Here is a 17376-nt window from a genome sequence, read left to right as displayed (position 1 = left end):
AGATGGTGATATGTAGCATTTGTTGAAGCATTGACTCACCCTGATCACCCGAGCGAGGTCGGTAAATTTCTTCCTGCACTGTGTGTGGGTACTGGGGACCACAGCGCTTCCCGAGATGTGCTGCATAGTACCTCCCTCCACACGGTGTGGAAGACTTGTGGCAAGGGCCTCCTGCCACTTGCCGGTAGAGCACCGCCCTCCGTCTCTCCACAGTGAAAACCAACGGCTCCAATGCTTCATCAGAGAATCTGCTTCTGCTTGCACTTGCGCTTGCTGAGGCAGCTGCACAGCCAGCAATGCTGAGAATAAGGTGCTGCAGCATCAATGAACCTCCCCTTTATGTAGTGATAAAAGCCTGTGGCAATCATGACTTGCAATTAGGCTGCACTTGATATTGGTCCACCCTTTAAGTCTAACGTCAATGAACTAGGGTTTTAAGACTTGATTTCGGACTCCAATCATTTTATTGAGCAGTGAGCACGAATTTTGTGTGCAGTCTAAAGCATTTACGCCTGGCACTAATTCTCCAACTTTTCTATTGACACCGCCCATTCCTTGGCTATAATGAATTTCTAGCCCTTCAAGAGTGAATCCTAATCCTGTAGTGTTGTTGCAAAATAGGGTAATTGGCTGCTCACTATAAGACACAGCCCCAGCTCACAAAGGGCTGTAGATTTCTCCAGCTGAGGAGTCTGGCACATCCGCTGGCTAAAATGCCTAGACCATAGCACACCCTTCTATTTAGGTTCGCATTTGTGACTTTGGTAAGCATTTTTGAAAGGTGTTTTCTTGGTTGGTTATTCCAAGAATGTTATAGAATGATACAGCACAGGAGGAGGCTATTTGGCCCACCGTGCCTGTGCCAGCCCTTTGAAAGAGCTCTCCAATTAGTTCCCCACACTCCTGCTCTTTCTCCACAACCCATGCAAATTTTTTTTTAAAATTTTGAAATCAAAAAATTTCAGTTGCTGCATGATGTCACAGTGATGTCACTTGTTGCTATGGTCACTGATAACAGCAAAGGTATTTCAACCAAGGCTCCCATTGGCCAAGCCTTGATTGCCTTATATGTTGCTGAAGTGACGTCCAAATATAATAGCCATTGTTCTGCGTTTGACATTGCTGATTGTGATGTTGTTGCACCTCGAGGTACATATAAAAGCAGCAGGTTTGCAATTATCCCCACTACCGAGGCTGGATGTTGTGGTTGGATTTCCTCCCTCCCTCTCTCCCTCCCTCTCTATATATAGATATGTAATCTTTTGATCTTTACTGATTCCATTGTTTCATCGGTCTAACTTGTTGATTGTTTCTTCAGGCCTCCAAAGAAAAGATGTCAAGAACCTGGGATGTCATTGGGTCTACCTGGAGACGGACGAAGGATGAGACAGACAAGCAGCAGATACAAAGCTATGTGTTACTTTAATGTTTAATTATGTCCTTAGTTTGTCTTGTTTGCAAATAGTATATTGTTTAAGAAAAACAAATGTAGTTATAGATCTGATAACATTTACAAATGTTTTATTAGTTTATATTGTGACTATACATTGTAACACAGAATATTGTCACACGGTATATATTGTCACACTATATATTGTTACACTATATTGTCACACTGCTGACAGTAAAATTGTCACACAGGATACATTGTCACACTTCATACAGTGTACATTGGCATGCTATATATTGTCACACAGTAAATGGTCACACTATATTTTGTCATTATCAGAGTAAACATTATCCGAGTGAACATTGTCAGGGTGAACATTCTCAGAGTGAGCATTGTCAGAGTAAACAGTCAGAGTGAACATTGTCAGAGTGAACATTGTCAGGGTGTATATTGTCAGTCCACAGTGTACCCGAATGCACTGTGTCGATTTTATCTTCTCATTTGCACAATACACATCCAATCATAGAATCACAGAATAGTACAGCAGAGAAGAATGACATTTTCTGATCACGTCTGCTGTTGTTAGTCCCAGACCCCCACCCTTTCCCTGTATCCCTGCAATATTTTCTCCTGCAAGCATTTATGCGATTCCATTTTGAAGGCTACTATTGCCTATGTATCCAGCACCCTCTCGGGCAGTTCATTCCGAATCCTAAACATCCATTGCATAAACATTTATTTCCTCCTGTCAGCTCTGGTTCTTTTCCAAACATCTTAAATCTGTGCTCTCTCGTTATCAACCCTTCAGCCATTGGAAACAGTTTCTCTATCTAAACCGTTAAAACACTTCTATCATATCTCCTTAACCTTCCCTGCTCCAAGGAGAACAACCCCGCCTTCTCCAGTCTATCCACGTAACTGTAATCCCTCATCCCTGGGACCTTTCTTGTAAATCTCTTCTGCACCTCTCCAAAGCCTTGATGTACTTCCTAAAGTGTGGTGCCTCGAACTGAACACAATACTCCAGCAGGGTGGAACTAATGTTTTATATAGGTTTGTATTTTACATAGATACATAGATACATAGAAGATAGGAGCAGGAGTCGGCCATTCGGCCCCTCGAGCCTGCTCCGCATTCAATAAGATCATGGCTGATCCAATCTTGGCCTCAACTCCACTTGCCCGCTCTCTCCCCATACCCCTCGACTCCCCTGTGGTTTAAATATCTGTCAATCTCCGCCTTGAATATATTCAATGACCCAGCCTCCACAGCTCTCTGGGGTAGAGAATTCCACAGATTCACGACCCTCTGAGAGAAGAAATTCCTCCTCATCTCCGTCTTAAATGGGCGACCCCTTATTCTGAAACTGTGCCCCCGAGTTCTAGATTCCCCCACGAGGGGAAACATCCTCTCAGCATCCACCCTGTCTGTTAAGTATGTGTATTGTATTGAACAATTAACACAAAGACTTAAACGTATAACTCAAACAGGTCTTTACTGGTTGGAGGTAGGGACTATACATAGGTCTTTACTTCATGCCCACAGGCGGGAACTGAGGGGAGATCAGTACCCACAGTACTATTTATACCCCTATGGCCAGGAGTGGTACTGCGTATCACTACGCCCAACAAGTAGTGCAGTCCTGTCCATAGGTTCAAAGTAGCACACATATTACATACACAACATTCCTCCCTTCCTAGCTTTACAGTCATCTCCCCATTTAACATAACGTAATAACATATATACATATATAACTTCAGGTTTACATAACAGAATAACATAGATACATAGATAACTTCATGTCAAAACAGATCACAGATTCAGTCTCTGCGGAAAACAGTTCACAGATTCAATCTCTGTGGTGGAGTCGGTTCACGTTGCTGGAGTGACTCATTCAATAGTCCTTCCATGGATTTAACAGTTTGAACTTCCGAACTGAATTGGCTCCGTTCGGAGGGACCACGTGTGTGATCTGGTAGAGGTAATAATGGTTCAGATGGGTCATCTTCTGTTTCGACTTTTCCTTTTCTGCTTCTTGGAGACTCTCTGGGCTCCACTGTCAGCTGCCAGCTGCATGCGCAGTTCCTCCTTCTCTCCCTCCTTTTTCCGTAGTAGAGCCACCTTCTCCCGATGTTCCGTAGACTTTCGGTGCTCCTCCATGATTTCTGTATGGTGGGAGTCGAAGTTACAAGTTGGGCAGGACAGGACATAGTAATATTCGGTGTCGTCCTGATCTAGGCCAGCGAGAGGGTCTTCTATTTCCTCCATACCCAGCTGGGCATTAGCCAGCTTTTGTTCCAAGTCCAGACATCTTTCCTGAAGAGACTTCTTCATGCGTACCTCTTCATCCAGCTTTTTCTGGGCTTTCAGCAAGTCGTTTACTAATGACCTCATTTGAGATTTTACTACTTCAACTTCTTTTGGAGATTGATTGATCGGACTATTCAATCCCTCTACCGGAGCAGCTGTTTCAGCGGTCTGTTGTTCTACGTTGACGTGAGTCAGCGTACTTTTGGCATCCAAGGGCTGCTCTGTTGCAGTCATCTCAGTCTGTGTTGCCACCTCAGCTCTTCCAATAACCTTTGAGAGCTCCGAACCCCTTTCGTTTGAATATTGAAGTTCGTGTTCAAGTTTTTCCCATTTCAGAGTCCTGTCCTTCAGCATATGCAAGAGTTGGCTGACCGTTAACTCCTCTGACATCAGACGTTTTGTGTGCTCCTGCTCCATTTTCTCCATCAGCTGCTTCTGTTGTCTTTCCAGATTCTCCAACTCTATATCAAAGAACTCTTTCGTTGCATTCAACTCTTGCTCACAACGGCGAAGCATTTGTTCTAATTGCTGTTGTAGTTTGAAATGGAGTTGAGTTCGAGCCCGGTGTCCCTCAGAAATGGGCACATCAGTAGACTTGCCAGACTCAGAATCCACAGTTAAACTATGTTGTTGTTGCTCAGTGGAATTCTGTGCTGAAACTTTGTCTTTTGCACCTGAGTTGGGCTTACCATCATCCGTTCCAGAGTCTGGGCCGACTATCTTCACCGAGTTCTCACTCGTTATTGTTTGTAGGAAATGCCAGTCCATATTCATTTTCCTAATCCACTCCCGTCCTAGTAGTGGAGAACCTCCTTCAGATATCACATATAAGTCCATTATTTGACTGTCTTCGCCCTTGTGGACCACTGCAACCTCTATTTTCCCGATGGGGTACACTCTTTGCCCCGTGTATGTTTTCAATATAATCCCCGTATCCTGTAGGGGAATATGTTGGAATAACTTTCCGTAATCTTTCTTATTTATGACCGTCAATGCCGATCCAGTGTCCAATTCCAGTTTTACTTGGACTCCTTCTATCTGAAGAGTGACCCAAATTGTCTGGAGGTCTGCACCCTTACCAGCGTTGAGTACTCTTAAGCTAGCCAGTTCATTACAGCTTAAGCTAGCCAGTTCATTACTGCTAGCGTCTGAATCGGACTCCTGTTCGGTCACCTTGTGTACCTTTGCGTATTTTCCTTGCGGTGACTTCTTGTTGCTGGTCTTCTTCCCTGACCTGCATACTCTAGCTATATGTCCAAGCCTACCACAAGTTCTACATTCTTGGTTTTTAAACCAACACTGGTTCTGATCATGCGTTGTCTTTCCACAACGATAACATTTGCCAGAACTCACACCCAATTTGTGTGCACTGAGCTCCGGTGACCGTAGCTGCATTACTGCCGTGCCTCTCGCTGCGGCTTCGTGTGCTGCTGCCATAGTGACCGCCTTCTCAAGCGTCAGCTCATTCTCCTCGAGCAGTCGCTTTTGTGTATCCTGTTTAAATAAACCACACACAAGTTTGTCTCGAAGTGCCTCTGTCAGTCCCGTTCCAAACTGGCAATATTTCGCTAATTTACGCAATTCCAGCAAATAATCAGCATTGCTTTCATGCTGTAGCTGCCTTCTGTCGTAAAATTTAAATCGTTCCGCTAGCATCAGCGGCGTGGGGTTTAGATGATCTTTCAGGACAGTAACAATCTCATCGAACGTCTTATCCGCCGGTTCATCTGGTGATAACAGGTGTTTCAATTGCCCGTATGTCTTCGCACCCATTAAATTTAATAATGTTAAAGCTTTATCTTGGTCAAGAATTTTATTGGCCTTACAATAATTTTTTACTCTTTCAACATATATGGCCCAATCTTCGAGGTCACGATCAAAGGTGCTAATATTCCCGTGTTTAGGCATTGTAGATTTGCAATTTCTCAGATTTTATTTTGTTTACTTGTTATCAAAGATGGCGGCTTCCCGCTCTTGCCGTCGTCCTCCGCCCACAAAATGGCGGTTTTCCCGCGCTTGGCGGTCTTCACCCGTCCCCCGACGCCGTCTCCCTTCAGCCCCCGAGTGCGGCCCTTATCTTTGGTTCCGATCGCTGGCCCGCGCTGCGCCTCGCACTTGAAGCGGCTCCCGGCCTCTGGCTCACCCGCTCGCGCGGCTCTTGCTTGCTCGCTCCCTCCCGGGCTCTGGCTTACCCGCTCACGCGTTTCACCGCGGCTCTTATCAGGGATTGCGATCGCCCTTATCTTCTCCAACTTCCCCAGCCCTGTCTTTGCAGCCAACACTGCACGGCTTACCCCACCACCTAGGTTGAACAAGGAAACTGCAGAAAGACTTCTGTCAGTCGCTGGAAGCTGTCAGGATGTTTGCTGCACTCCAGTGCTCAGTCGCTGATGGAGGCTTCAGAGTCCTAAAGCCTGTCGCTTCTAGTGGGGTGGTGATGTTTGAAACCTCTCTTCAACTGCCGCAGGGTAAGAACCTGACTCGTCGCCAGTGTTAAGTATGTGTATTGTATTGAACAATTAACACAAAGACTTAAACGTATAACTCAAACAGGTCTTTACTGGTTGGAGGTAGGGACTATACATAGGTCTTTACTTCATGCCCACAAGCGGGAACTGAGGGGAGATCAGTACCCACAGTACTATTTATACCCCTATGGCCAGGAGTGGTACTGCGTATCACTACGCCCAACAAGTAGTGCAGTCCTGTCCATAGGTTCAAAGTAGCACACATATTACATACACAACACTGTCAATCCCCCTCAGAATCTTATATGTTTCAATAAGATCACCTCTCAATTTTCTAAACTCCAATGAGTAGAGGCCCAACCTGCTCAACCTTTCGTCATACGTCAACCCCTTCATCCCAGGAATCAACCTCGTGAACCTTCTCTGAACTGCCTCCAATGCAAGTATATCCTTCCTTAAATATGGAGACCAAAACTGTACGCAGTACTCCAGGTGCAGTCTCACCAACGCCCTGTAAAGTTGCATCAAAACTTCCCTACTTTTATATTCCATGCCCCTTGCAATAAAGGCCAACATTCCATTAGCCTTCCTAATTACTTGCTGTACCTTCATGCTAACTTTTAGTGTTTCATGTACTAGGACCCCCCGATCCCTCTGTACCGCAGCATTATGTAGTCTCTCTCCATTTAAATAATAATTTGCTTTTTCATTCTTCCTTCCAAAGTGGATAACCTCACATTTTCCCACATTGTACTCCATCTGCCAAATGTTTGCCCACTCACTTAACCTCTCTATATCCCTTTGCAGACTCTGTGTCCTCCTCACAACTTGCTAACCCGCCTATCTTTGTAGGGATATAACAGGTAGAGAATAAACTAGTTTGGGAGTAAACTAGGAGACTAGAAGTTTCTACAAGCACCGTAGAACATGGATATCATGCCCTCCTTTGCTAAAGGTTAGCCATTTAAGCTGGGGTATTCAGACATTCTTGGGAAGATTAGACAGATGCAGATTGAGCTTTCCTGGGCTGTGCTGTGCCGTATGAAATTCCTGGTAGCTTTCATTACTAATCCATTTTTCTTTTCTTTAGAATCTTTTTTATGTATTGTGGTGGGATTCAAGTGTTTGTACTGTATGGTTTCTAAATCACAACTCTTTGATCTGCTTTCAGGGAGACTTGGGATAACAGAACCTCCACAACTGGCGCACCAATCAGCTGCAGAACCTCAAGATGGTAACGTATAAAGGAAACCCACTGCCTGCAGTGCCGCCTATCACGTTGTATGGTGCAAATTCCCCACTTACTCTTGTAGTTGTATTCCATTTGTTTTATTCTACAGTTTGACTTGATAGTCTTCAACTGGAGTCTAAAATAATACTCTTGCCAGTGTTGGTAATACAGTCATAATCCCCACAAACAAGGTGACCAGGATAATCCATAAACATAGACCTCTGAGGGCAGATAGTTAGGGCTCTTAATTTTGGAAAGACTCTAGGACCTGGCAAGATATAAAACTATTTTAAATTAGGAAAGGATTAGGTGTAGTAGCTTTGAATAAGATACTAAAGTGCATGAGGCAAGCCTACACAGTGAGGAAGGAGAATAGATGCTAACGTTTAGGGAAGGAAATCTTACTCAATCTGGTCTATATGTGACTCCAGACCCACAGCAAATTGGTTGTCTCTTAACTGCCCTCTGAAATGGCCTAGCGAGCCACTCAGCTGTACAGAACCGCTGCGAAAAAAGACCTTCACCACACGGGCTGCTGCAGTGGTTTAAGAAGGCGGCTCACCTACTCAAGAGCAATTAGGGATGGGCAGTAAATGTTGGCTTTGCCAGTCGCGCCCACATCCCGTGAATCAATAAAATAAAAAAATAGAGACAAGCCTACACATTATGTAAGCAGGAAGTATAGAGATGAGTCTGTAAAGTAGGTTAGCAGTGGCAAGTTAAGTATAAAAATTAGGTAGGTAGCAAGTATTTCTTTCTTTACAGTTGCTGCCCTTAGTGACATGCCCTGCATTAATTGTGTCTGATTTTGATTCCTCTATGGGGGCATGTTATTGGGTGGGAGGGTTTAAGTAAGTTTGCTAGTAATGCATCATGTGTAACCATGGTCTCCTGGAGCTTTGCTTGACTGCTCTTATGGGGGTTGGGGAGGAATTTCCCAAAGTTTTTCCTGCAATTGGCCGCAGGTTTTTTGCTTTGGTTTTTTGCCTCCCCCAGGAGTTAGCATCACTAGTGGGTTGTGGGGGGGTGGGGGTAGGGGTTTGAGGAGCTGATGTTCAGGGTAAGCGTGGATGGGGTCGATGGAGGTCTTTTCCTAGCCCTCCAATCAAGACAGTCTGGTTAGACTAGCAGGGGAGCGAGTAAAAGAGCTATCGTTCTCCTGTAACCCTAAGTGTCAAATATAAAAGTCCCTCAGTAATATTTAAAATACAATAAAATTTAACAAAACAAAATCGCATCTTTGTCCTGTGCTCTTTTTTCTTCAATGCATTACTCTTATCACTCTGCATCTGAGGCTGCGATTTACGTACAGGTAAACAAACGCTCGTGGCACAATGGGGAGTTCTAAGGCAGCCTCATCCCCTGCGACAAACCCCCAATCAACATGAAAGCTCTGCTCAAAAGCTATCAGGTCAGGAGACAATCTGAGGGCTTACCTGAAAAAGATCAAAAAGAACAAAAGAACATGAGGGCGATTTTCCCCAGATACTTTAGGTGCTAAAGAGCCTCCAAGATGGAAAGGGGTGGGTCTTAAGCTGCAATGCTGGTTTTGCCCGCGTTTAGCGCAAGACGCCATCTCGGTAAAGGAGTCAAAGCATGCGCTAGGAACGGCTGCCCGGAGGATCATTAAGAGGCTGATTGACAATTAAATTGCCTGCTAGTGCTCCTTAAAGAGGCTGCACGCCATTTTGGTAGGTAACGCTTCATCTAACAACCTCTCCTAACAATAACCAGCTGAACAGGAATAATCAAGTTGTCTCTGAGGATTTCGATCGCTATTTAAAGCACGCACGGAGTATAAGGAACAAATTGAATGAACTTAATAAAGTATAAGTTAACACAGAGTGTAAGGAACAAATTGAATGAATCTTCAACTTAGAGAGTATGACATGGTAGTCAAGACCATCAGGACTGGGAACTGACTATACCAAGTTACAAAGTCTACAGGAAGGATAGGGGGAGGAGTAGCATTAGTGATTAAAAACAAAATGTCATGATGAGAGGTGATGTAACGAGAGAGGTAAGCAGGTGGAGACATTATGGGTAGAATTAAGAAATAGAAAAGGACTTAAGACTGTAGTGGGAGTTGTGTATAGGCCCCTGGTAGCAGCTGTGAAATGGCAGAATGTATTCATGCAGAGAGTAGACAAGCGTGCAGTAAAGGCAGGGTGGTTTTAATGGGGGATTTTAACTTCCATATAAATTAGGATAATCAGACGAGCTGGTGTCAGAAAGGTAGTGAATTTCTTGAATGTTAAGGATAGTTTTCAGCAACAATATGTTCTAGAAGCAATAAGGGACAGGCCATATTAGATTTAATAATGAGCAATAAGCTACATTTAGTTAACAGCATAACAGAAGCAAAGGGTAATAGTCGACGGGTGTTTTTGTGATGAGAGGGCTGTTTCCAGTAGGGTTCCACAGGGCTCAGTATTAGGTGTCCCCTGCTTTTTGTGGTATATATCAATGATTTAGACTTCAATGTAGGGGGTATGATTAAGAAGTTTGCAGATGATACAAAGATTGGCCGTGTGGTTGATAATGAGGAAGAAAGCTGTAGACTGCAGGAAGATATCAATGGACTGGTCAGGTGGGCAGAAAAGTGGCAAATGGAATTCAATCCAGAGAAGTGTGAGGTAATGCATTTGGGGAGGGCTGAAAAGACAAGGGAATACACAATAAACATCGTGGGGGTTACCATTGAGCAGAAACTTAACTGGACCAGCCACATAAATACTGTGGCAACAAGAGCGGGTCAGAGGCAGGGTATTCTGTGCCGAGTGTCTCACCTTCTGACTCCCCAAAGCCTTTCCACCATCTACAAGACTTAATTCGGGAGTGTGATGGAAAACTCTCCACTTGCCTGGATGAGTGCAGCTTCAACAACACTCAAGAAGCTCGACACCATCCAGGACAAAGCAGCCCGCTTGATTGGCACCCCATCCACCACCTTAAACATTCACTCCCTCCACCACCGGCGCACCGTGGCTGCAGTGTGTACCATCTACAAGATGCACTGCAGCAACTCGCCAAGGCGTTTTTGGCAGCACCTCCCAAACCCGCGACCTCTACCACCTAGAAGGTCAAGAGCAGTAGGCACATGGGAACACCACCACCTCCAAGTTACATACCATCCCGACTTGGAAATATACTGCTGTTCATCATCGCTGGGTCAAAAACCGGGAACTCCCTCCCTAACAACACTATGGGAGTAACTTCACCACACGGACTGCAACAGTTCAAGAAGGCGGCTCACCACCACCATCTCAAGGGCAATTAGGGATGGGCAATAAATGCTGGCCTTGTCATCGATTCCCACATCCCAGGAACAAATATAAAAAAGGTAGACAAGGTTGTTAAGAAGGCATACGGGATACTTTCCTTTATTAGCGGAGTCATAGGATCTAAGAGCAGAGAGGTTATGCTAGAACTGTATAAAACATTAGTTCAGCCACAGCTAGAGTACCACAGAGAGCTGTGGATGCTCAGTCGTTGAGTATATTCAAGACAGTGGTCAATACATTTTTGGGAATTAAGGGATAGGTGGATAGTGCGGGAAAGTGGAGTTGAGGTAGAAGATCAGCCATGATCTTGTTGAATGGCGGAGCCAAATGGCCGACTCCTGCTCCTACGTCTTATGTTCTTATGTTCTGCGTACAGTTCTGGTCAGCACATTACAGGAAAGATGTGATTGCACTAGAGAGGGTGCAGAGGAGATTTACGAGGATGTTGCCAGGACAGGAGAATTTTAGCTATGAGGAAAGGTTGGATAGGCTGAGGTTGTTTTCTTTGGAACAGAGGAGGCTGAGGGGAGACTTAATTGAGGTGTATAAAATTATGAGGGGCCTAGATAGAGTGGATAGGAAGGACCTATTTTCCTTAGCAGTGAGGTCAATAACCAGGGGGCATAGATTTAAAGTAATTGGTTGGCGGTTTAGAGGGGAATTGAGAAATGTTTTCACCCAGAGGGTGGTGGGGGTCTGGAACTCACTGCCTGAAAGGGTGGTAGAGGCAGAAACCTTCATGTTTACAAAATATTTGGATATGTACTTGAAGTGCCGTAACCTCCAAGGCTATGGGCCAAGAGCTGGAACGTGGGATTAGGATGGATCGCTCTTTTTCAACCGGCGTAGACACAATGGGCCGAATGTCCCCCTTCTGTGCTGTAAATTTCTATGATTCCATGATTTATCTAATACTTATCCTGATATGATTGAGTTCAATGTTGTGTTTGAAAGGGAGAAGCGCGAAACAGCGACTAAGATTCTAGATTTAGGTAAGGCTGACTTCAGTGGGGTGATACAGAGACTGTCCACAGTAAACTGGGCAAATCTGTTAATGAATAAAACAATAGAAGATCAGTGGGAGGTTTTCAAAAAATAATTTAAGGTGATACAGAACCAGTTTACACCCCGAAGGGGCAAGAGTTCTACTTGCCCAAAACAAAGCCATGGACTAAGATGACCCAAAGATAGGCAGCATTGGCAGCATTGTAGACAGAAGTAAAAAATCACAAAGACAATTACATCGATTAAATGAACTGAGTGATTATTTGCAACGCATTTTTGACTCCATGCGCATGCGTGCCCATTTGGTAGAATAGATCGGAGGGAGGGCGGAGAGAGAGGAGATCGGATGGGAGGAGGAGAGAGAAAGGAGATCGGAGGAGGGGAGAGAGAGAGGAGATTGGATGGTTGGAGAGAGGAGATCGGAGGGGGGAGAGAGAGGAGATCGAATGGGGGAGAAGAGATCGGAGGGGGGTCGAGAGAGAGGAGATCGGACGGGGGGAGGAGAGAGAAAGGAGATCGGAGGAGGGGAGAGAGAGAGGAGATTGGATGGATGGAGAGAGGAGATCGGAGGGGGGGAGAGAGGAGATCGGGGGGGGAGAAGAGATCGGAGGGGGGTCGAGAGAGAGGAGATCAGAGAGGGGAGAGAGAGAGGAGATCGGGGGGGGGAGAAGAGATCGGAGGGGGCTCGAGAGAGAGGAGATCAGATGGGGGGAGGAGAGAGAAAGGAGATCGGAGGGGGGTCGAGAGAGAGGAGATCAGAGAGGGGAGAGAGAGAGGAGATCGGGGGGGGAGAAGAGATCGGAGGGGGGTCGAGAGAGAGGAGATCGGATGGGGGGAGGAGAGAGAAAGGAGATCGGAGGAGGGGAGAGAGAGAGGAGATTGGATGGATGGAGAGAGGAGATCGGAGGGGGGGAGAGAGGAGATCGGGGGGGGGAGAAGAGATCGGAGGAGGGTCGAGACAGAGGAGATCAGAGAGGGGAGGAGAGAGAAAGGAGATCGGAGGAGGGGAGAGAGAGAGGAGATCGGGAGGGGAGAAGAGATCGGAGGGGGCTCGAGAGAGAGGAGATCAGAGAGGGGAGAGAGAGGAGAGGGTCCCTTACAGGCTGAGGCAGGAGAAATTATAATGGGTAATAAGGATTTTCAGAAGGCATTCGATAAGGTGCCACACAAGAGCTTATTAAACAAAATTAGGGCTCATGGAATTGGGGGTAATATACTAGCATGGATTGAGGATTGGTTAACGGACAGAAAACAGAGTAGGAATAAATGGGTCATTTTTGGGTTGCCAGCCGGTAACTAGTGGGGTACCACAAGGATCAGTGCTTGGGCCTCAGCTATTCACAATCTACATCAATGATTTAGATGAGGGGACCAAATGTAATATATCCAAGTTTGCTGATGATACAAAGCTGGGTGGGAATGTAAGTTGTGAGGAGGATGCAAGGAGGCTTCAAGGGGATATAGACAGGCTAAGTGAGTGGGCAAGAACATGGCAAATGGAACATAATGTGGAGAAATGTGAAGTTATCCACTTTGTTAGGAGAAAAACAGAAAAGCAGAGTATTTTTAAATGGTGAGAGATTGGGAAATGTTGGTGTTCAGAGGGACCTGGGTGTCCTTGTACACGAATCACTGAAAGTTAACATTCAGGTACAGCAAGCAATTAGGAAAGCAAATGGTATGTTGGCCTTTATTACAAGAGGATTTGAGTATAAGAGTAAAGACGTCTTACTGCAATTATATAGGGCCCTGGTGAGACCACACCTGGAGTATTGTGTACAGTTTTGGTCTCCTAATTGCCATAAAGGGAGTGCAACAAAGGTTCATAGAAACATAGAAACATAGAAGATAGGAGCAGGAGTAGGCCATTCGGCTCCTCGAGCCTGCTCTGCCATTCAATGAGATCATGGCTGATCATCCAAATTCAGTACCCTGTCCCTGCCTTCTCCCCATATCCCTTGATCCCTTTAGCCTTAAGAAATATATCCAACTCCTTCTTGAATATATTTAATGAATTGGCCTCCACTGCCTTCTGTGGTAGAGGATTCCACAGGTTCACCACTCTCTGGGTGAAGAAATTCCTCCTCATCTCTGTCCTAAATGGCTTACTCGTTATCCTTAGACTGTGACCCCTGGTTCTGGACTCCCCGACCATCGGGAACATCCTTCCTGCATCTAGTCTGTCCAGTCCTGTTAGAATTTTATAAGTTTCAATGAGATCCCCTCTCATTCTTCTAAACTCCAGCGAGTATAAGCCCAATCGACCCAATCTCTCCTCATACGTCATTCCTGCCATCCCAGGTATCAGCCTGGTGAATCTTCGCTGAACTCCTTCCATGGCAAGAACATCCTTCCTCAGATAAGGCGACCAAAACTGCACACAATACTCAAGATGTGGTCTCACCAAGGCCCTGTACAACTGCAGCAAGACATCCTTGCTCCTGTACTCAAACCCTCTCGCTACGACGGCCAACATACCATTTGCCAAGTCCTGCAGTGGGGCTTTAACCCACAACCTTCTAACTTAGAACTGCCAGTGTTACCACTGAATCAAACCGACACGTAGGCCAAATGTCTGCTACACGTTCGTTGTCTCTGCGTCATTTAAATTTAACGATTGTAAAATCTTGCTTAAATTTCCAATATTCATTGCCAGGAGGCGAGGAGCTCACCGGCCGTGCAGAGTGGGTAAATTACTCCAAATGCTCCGACCTACTTTTTGTAGCTTTAGTTCTCTTTCCCTCTTATCACCACTCTCTCATGAATGTCTATCTTTCTGCCGGTTATAATTTCAATCATTGGAAAAATTGGAGCACCGCAAATCAGGCGCGCTGACCTTCACACGATAGCAAAATACTGCGGACGCTGGAAATCTGAAATAACAACAGAAAACGCTGGACACATTCAGCAGGTCAGGCAGCATCCGTGGAGAGAGAGAAACAGAGAGCTAACGTTACGGGTCTGGGACCCTTCATCAAACTGGAAAAAGCTGGAGATGTAGCAGATATTAAGCAGGTGCAGAGACAGGGAGGTGGGGGTGGGGTGGGTGGGGAGGAAGGAATTGAAGGAACATACTGTGTTGAGGTAAGAGGCAGGAAAGATAAAATGTTGCAAATGGGGATGGCAAAATCATTAAAGCATGAAAAATGGGGGCAGGGATTATTATCTGAAATTGTTGAACTCGATGTTGAGTCTAGAGGGCTGTAAAGTGTCTAATCGAAAGAGGAGGTGCTGTTCCTCGAGCTTACGTTGAGCTTCTTTGGAACAACGTAATAGGCCGAGGACAGAGAGATCAGAGTGGGAGTGAAGCGGAGAATTAAAGTGACAGGTGACCGGAAGCTCGGGGGTCACCCTTACGGACCGAAGACCTTCACACCTGATTTACCAGTCTGTGTTCCTGTCGGGTGAGATTCTGCACCAGGAGTGGAATTTAAAAAAGATTAACCATGTCTCTCACTTTGTAAGCCTTGTATATTTCTGTAAGGTCACAAGATAAGGACAGATGAGAAAACCTCTACATTTCCTTTTTCCCTCCCCCATCTCCATTGCAGTTGACCCTGAGCTGAGCTTCCGGTCCTCTCTAGTACCAAGACTGCCTACTTTCCCCTCCATAATATCGCCAGTCTCTGCCCCAGCCTCAGCCCATCGGCTGCTGAAACCCTCGTCCATGCCTTTGTTATGTCCAGACTCGATTATTCCAATGCTTTCTTGGCCGGCCTCCCACCTACCACCCTCCGTAAATTTCAGGTCATCCAAAACTCTGCTGCCTGTCTCCTATCTCCCGCTAAATCCTGTTCACCCATCACCCCTGTGCTCGCTGACCCATATCCTGGTCCAGTGATGCCTCAAATTTAAAATTCTCATCCTTGTGTTCAATGTCCTCGTCCCTCCCTATCTCTGTAACTTCCTCCAGCCCTACAACCCTCCGAGATCTCTGCGCACCTCCAACTCTGGCCTCTTGCACATCCCCAATTTCCATCACCCCACCATTGGCGGCCGTGCCTTCAGCTGCCGAGGCCCTAAGTTCTGGAATTCCCTCCCTAAACCTCTCCTCATTTAAGACGCTCCTTAAAACCTACCTTTGACCAAGCTTTTGGTCACCTGTCCTAATATCTCTTAATGTGGCTCGGTGTCAAATTTTGTTTGATAATCGCTCCTGTGAAGTGTTTTGGGACATTTTACTACATTAAAGGTGCTATATAAATGCAGGTTGTTGTTGATATCCAGTTTATTAAAAATAATAGATTAGCAGTAGACAATATAACAGCTTACATTGTTTTTATAAAACTAGCTCCCTTATTAGGTACAAAAATAACAAACATTGTGACACAGCACTAACTCTACTGGCGAGACTAAATCTGAACAAGCATCCGTACGGTAACGTCATCAAAACAGGTCCACATGAGTTGTGTACGGTGATATAAAACAAAGCTAGCTGGGAAATAACAACCGAAAACGCTGGAAAAACTCAGCAGGCCAGGCAACATCCGTGGAGAGAAAAACAGGGTCAACGTTTCAGGTCGTTTGCGGACGACACAAAGCTGGGTGGGCGTGTGTGCTGCGAGGAGGAAGCCGAGAAACTCCAGGATGATTTGGACAGGTTGGGTGATTGGGCAGAAGCGTGGCAGATGCAATATAACGTGGATAAATGCGAGGTTATCCACTTTGGTGTCAAAAACAGGAAGGCAGATTATTATCTGAATGGCAATAGATTGGGAGAAGGGGAAGTGCAACGAGACCTGGGTGTCCTTGTGCACCAGTCGCTGAAGGTAAGCATGCAGGTGCAGCAGGCGGTGAAGAAGGCAAATGGTATGTTGGCCTTCGTAGCGAGAGGGTTTGAGTACAGGAGCAAGGATGTCCTGCTGCAGTTGTACAGGGCCTTGGTGAGACCACACCTTGAGTACTGTGTGCAGTTTTGGTCACCTTATCTGAGGAAGGATGTTCTTGCCATGGAAGGAGTTCAGCGAAGATTCACAAGGCTGATCCCTGGGATGGCAGGAATGACGCATGAGGAGAGATTGGGTCGATTGGGTTTATACTCGCTGGAGTTTAGAAGAATGAGAGGGGATCTCATCGAAACTTATAAAATTCTGACAGGACTGGACAAACTAGATGCAGGTAGAATGTTCCCGATGGTCGGAGAGTCCAGAACCAGGGGTCATAGTCTAAGGATAAGGGGTAAGCCATTTAGGACAGAGATGAGGAAGAATTTCTTCACCCAGAGAGTGGTGAACCTGTGGAATTCTCTACCACAGAAGGCAGTTGAGGCCAAGTCTTTAAATATATTCAAGAAGGAGTTGGATATATTTCCTAAGGCTAAAGGGATCAAGGGATATGGGGAGAAGGCAGGTACGGGGTACTGAGTTTGGATGATCAGCCATGATCGCATTGAATGGCGGAGCAGGCTCGAGGGGCCGAATGGCCTACTCCTGCTCCTATCTTCTATGTTTCTATGTCAGGACTGAGAAAAAAGCAGGAAATGAAACAGATTAAGAAGCAAGTTTGGGGTCTGGGAAATGGGGGAGGGGATGAAAGAACAAAAGGGAGGTTCTGTGAGAGGTGAGGAGACAGTAAGAGATATTCAAGGCGAGACGAGATGGTAATAGGACAGGTAAACAGACAAAGGATGGCTCTAGATGAAGTGTGAAATGCGCTGGCAGAATGAAAGACAGCTGCTGGGAGTATGTT

The 17376-nt window shown here is 45.7% G+C and overlaps 1 long non-coding RNA gene across 1 annotated transcript; it reads left to right on the top strand.

Annotated features, from left to right (window-relative positions):
• Window positions 1-3187: 3187 nt before the first annotated feature.
• On the top strand, window positions 3188-8634 carry LOC147114363 (uncharacterized). The gene is made up of 2 exons (XR_015079409.1): window positions 3188-3371; window positions 7340-8634. It is a non-coding gene; the product is annotated as an uncharacterized LOC147114363 (long non-coding RNA).
• The last annotated feature ends 8742 nt before the right edge of the window (window positions 8635-17376 follow it).

This window comes from Somniosus microcephalus, chromosome 8 (assembly GCF_052327205.1).
Source record: "Somniosus microcephalus isolate GS21.2 chromosome 8, FLI_Smic_1.0, whole genome shotgun sequence".
In the NCBI taxonomy this organism is placed as follows: Eukaryota; Metazoa; Chordata; class Chondrichthyes; order Squaliformes; family Somniosidae; genus Somniosus; species Somniosus microcephalus.
This window is presented reverse-complemented; position numbering and strand designations above follow the sequence as displayed.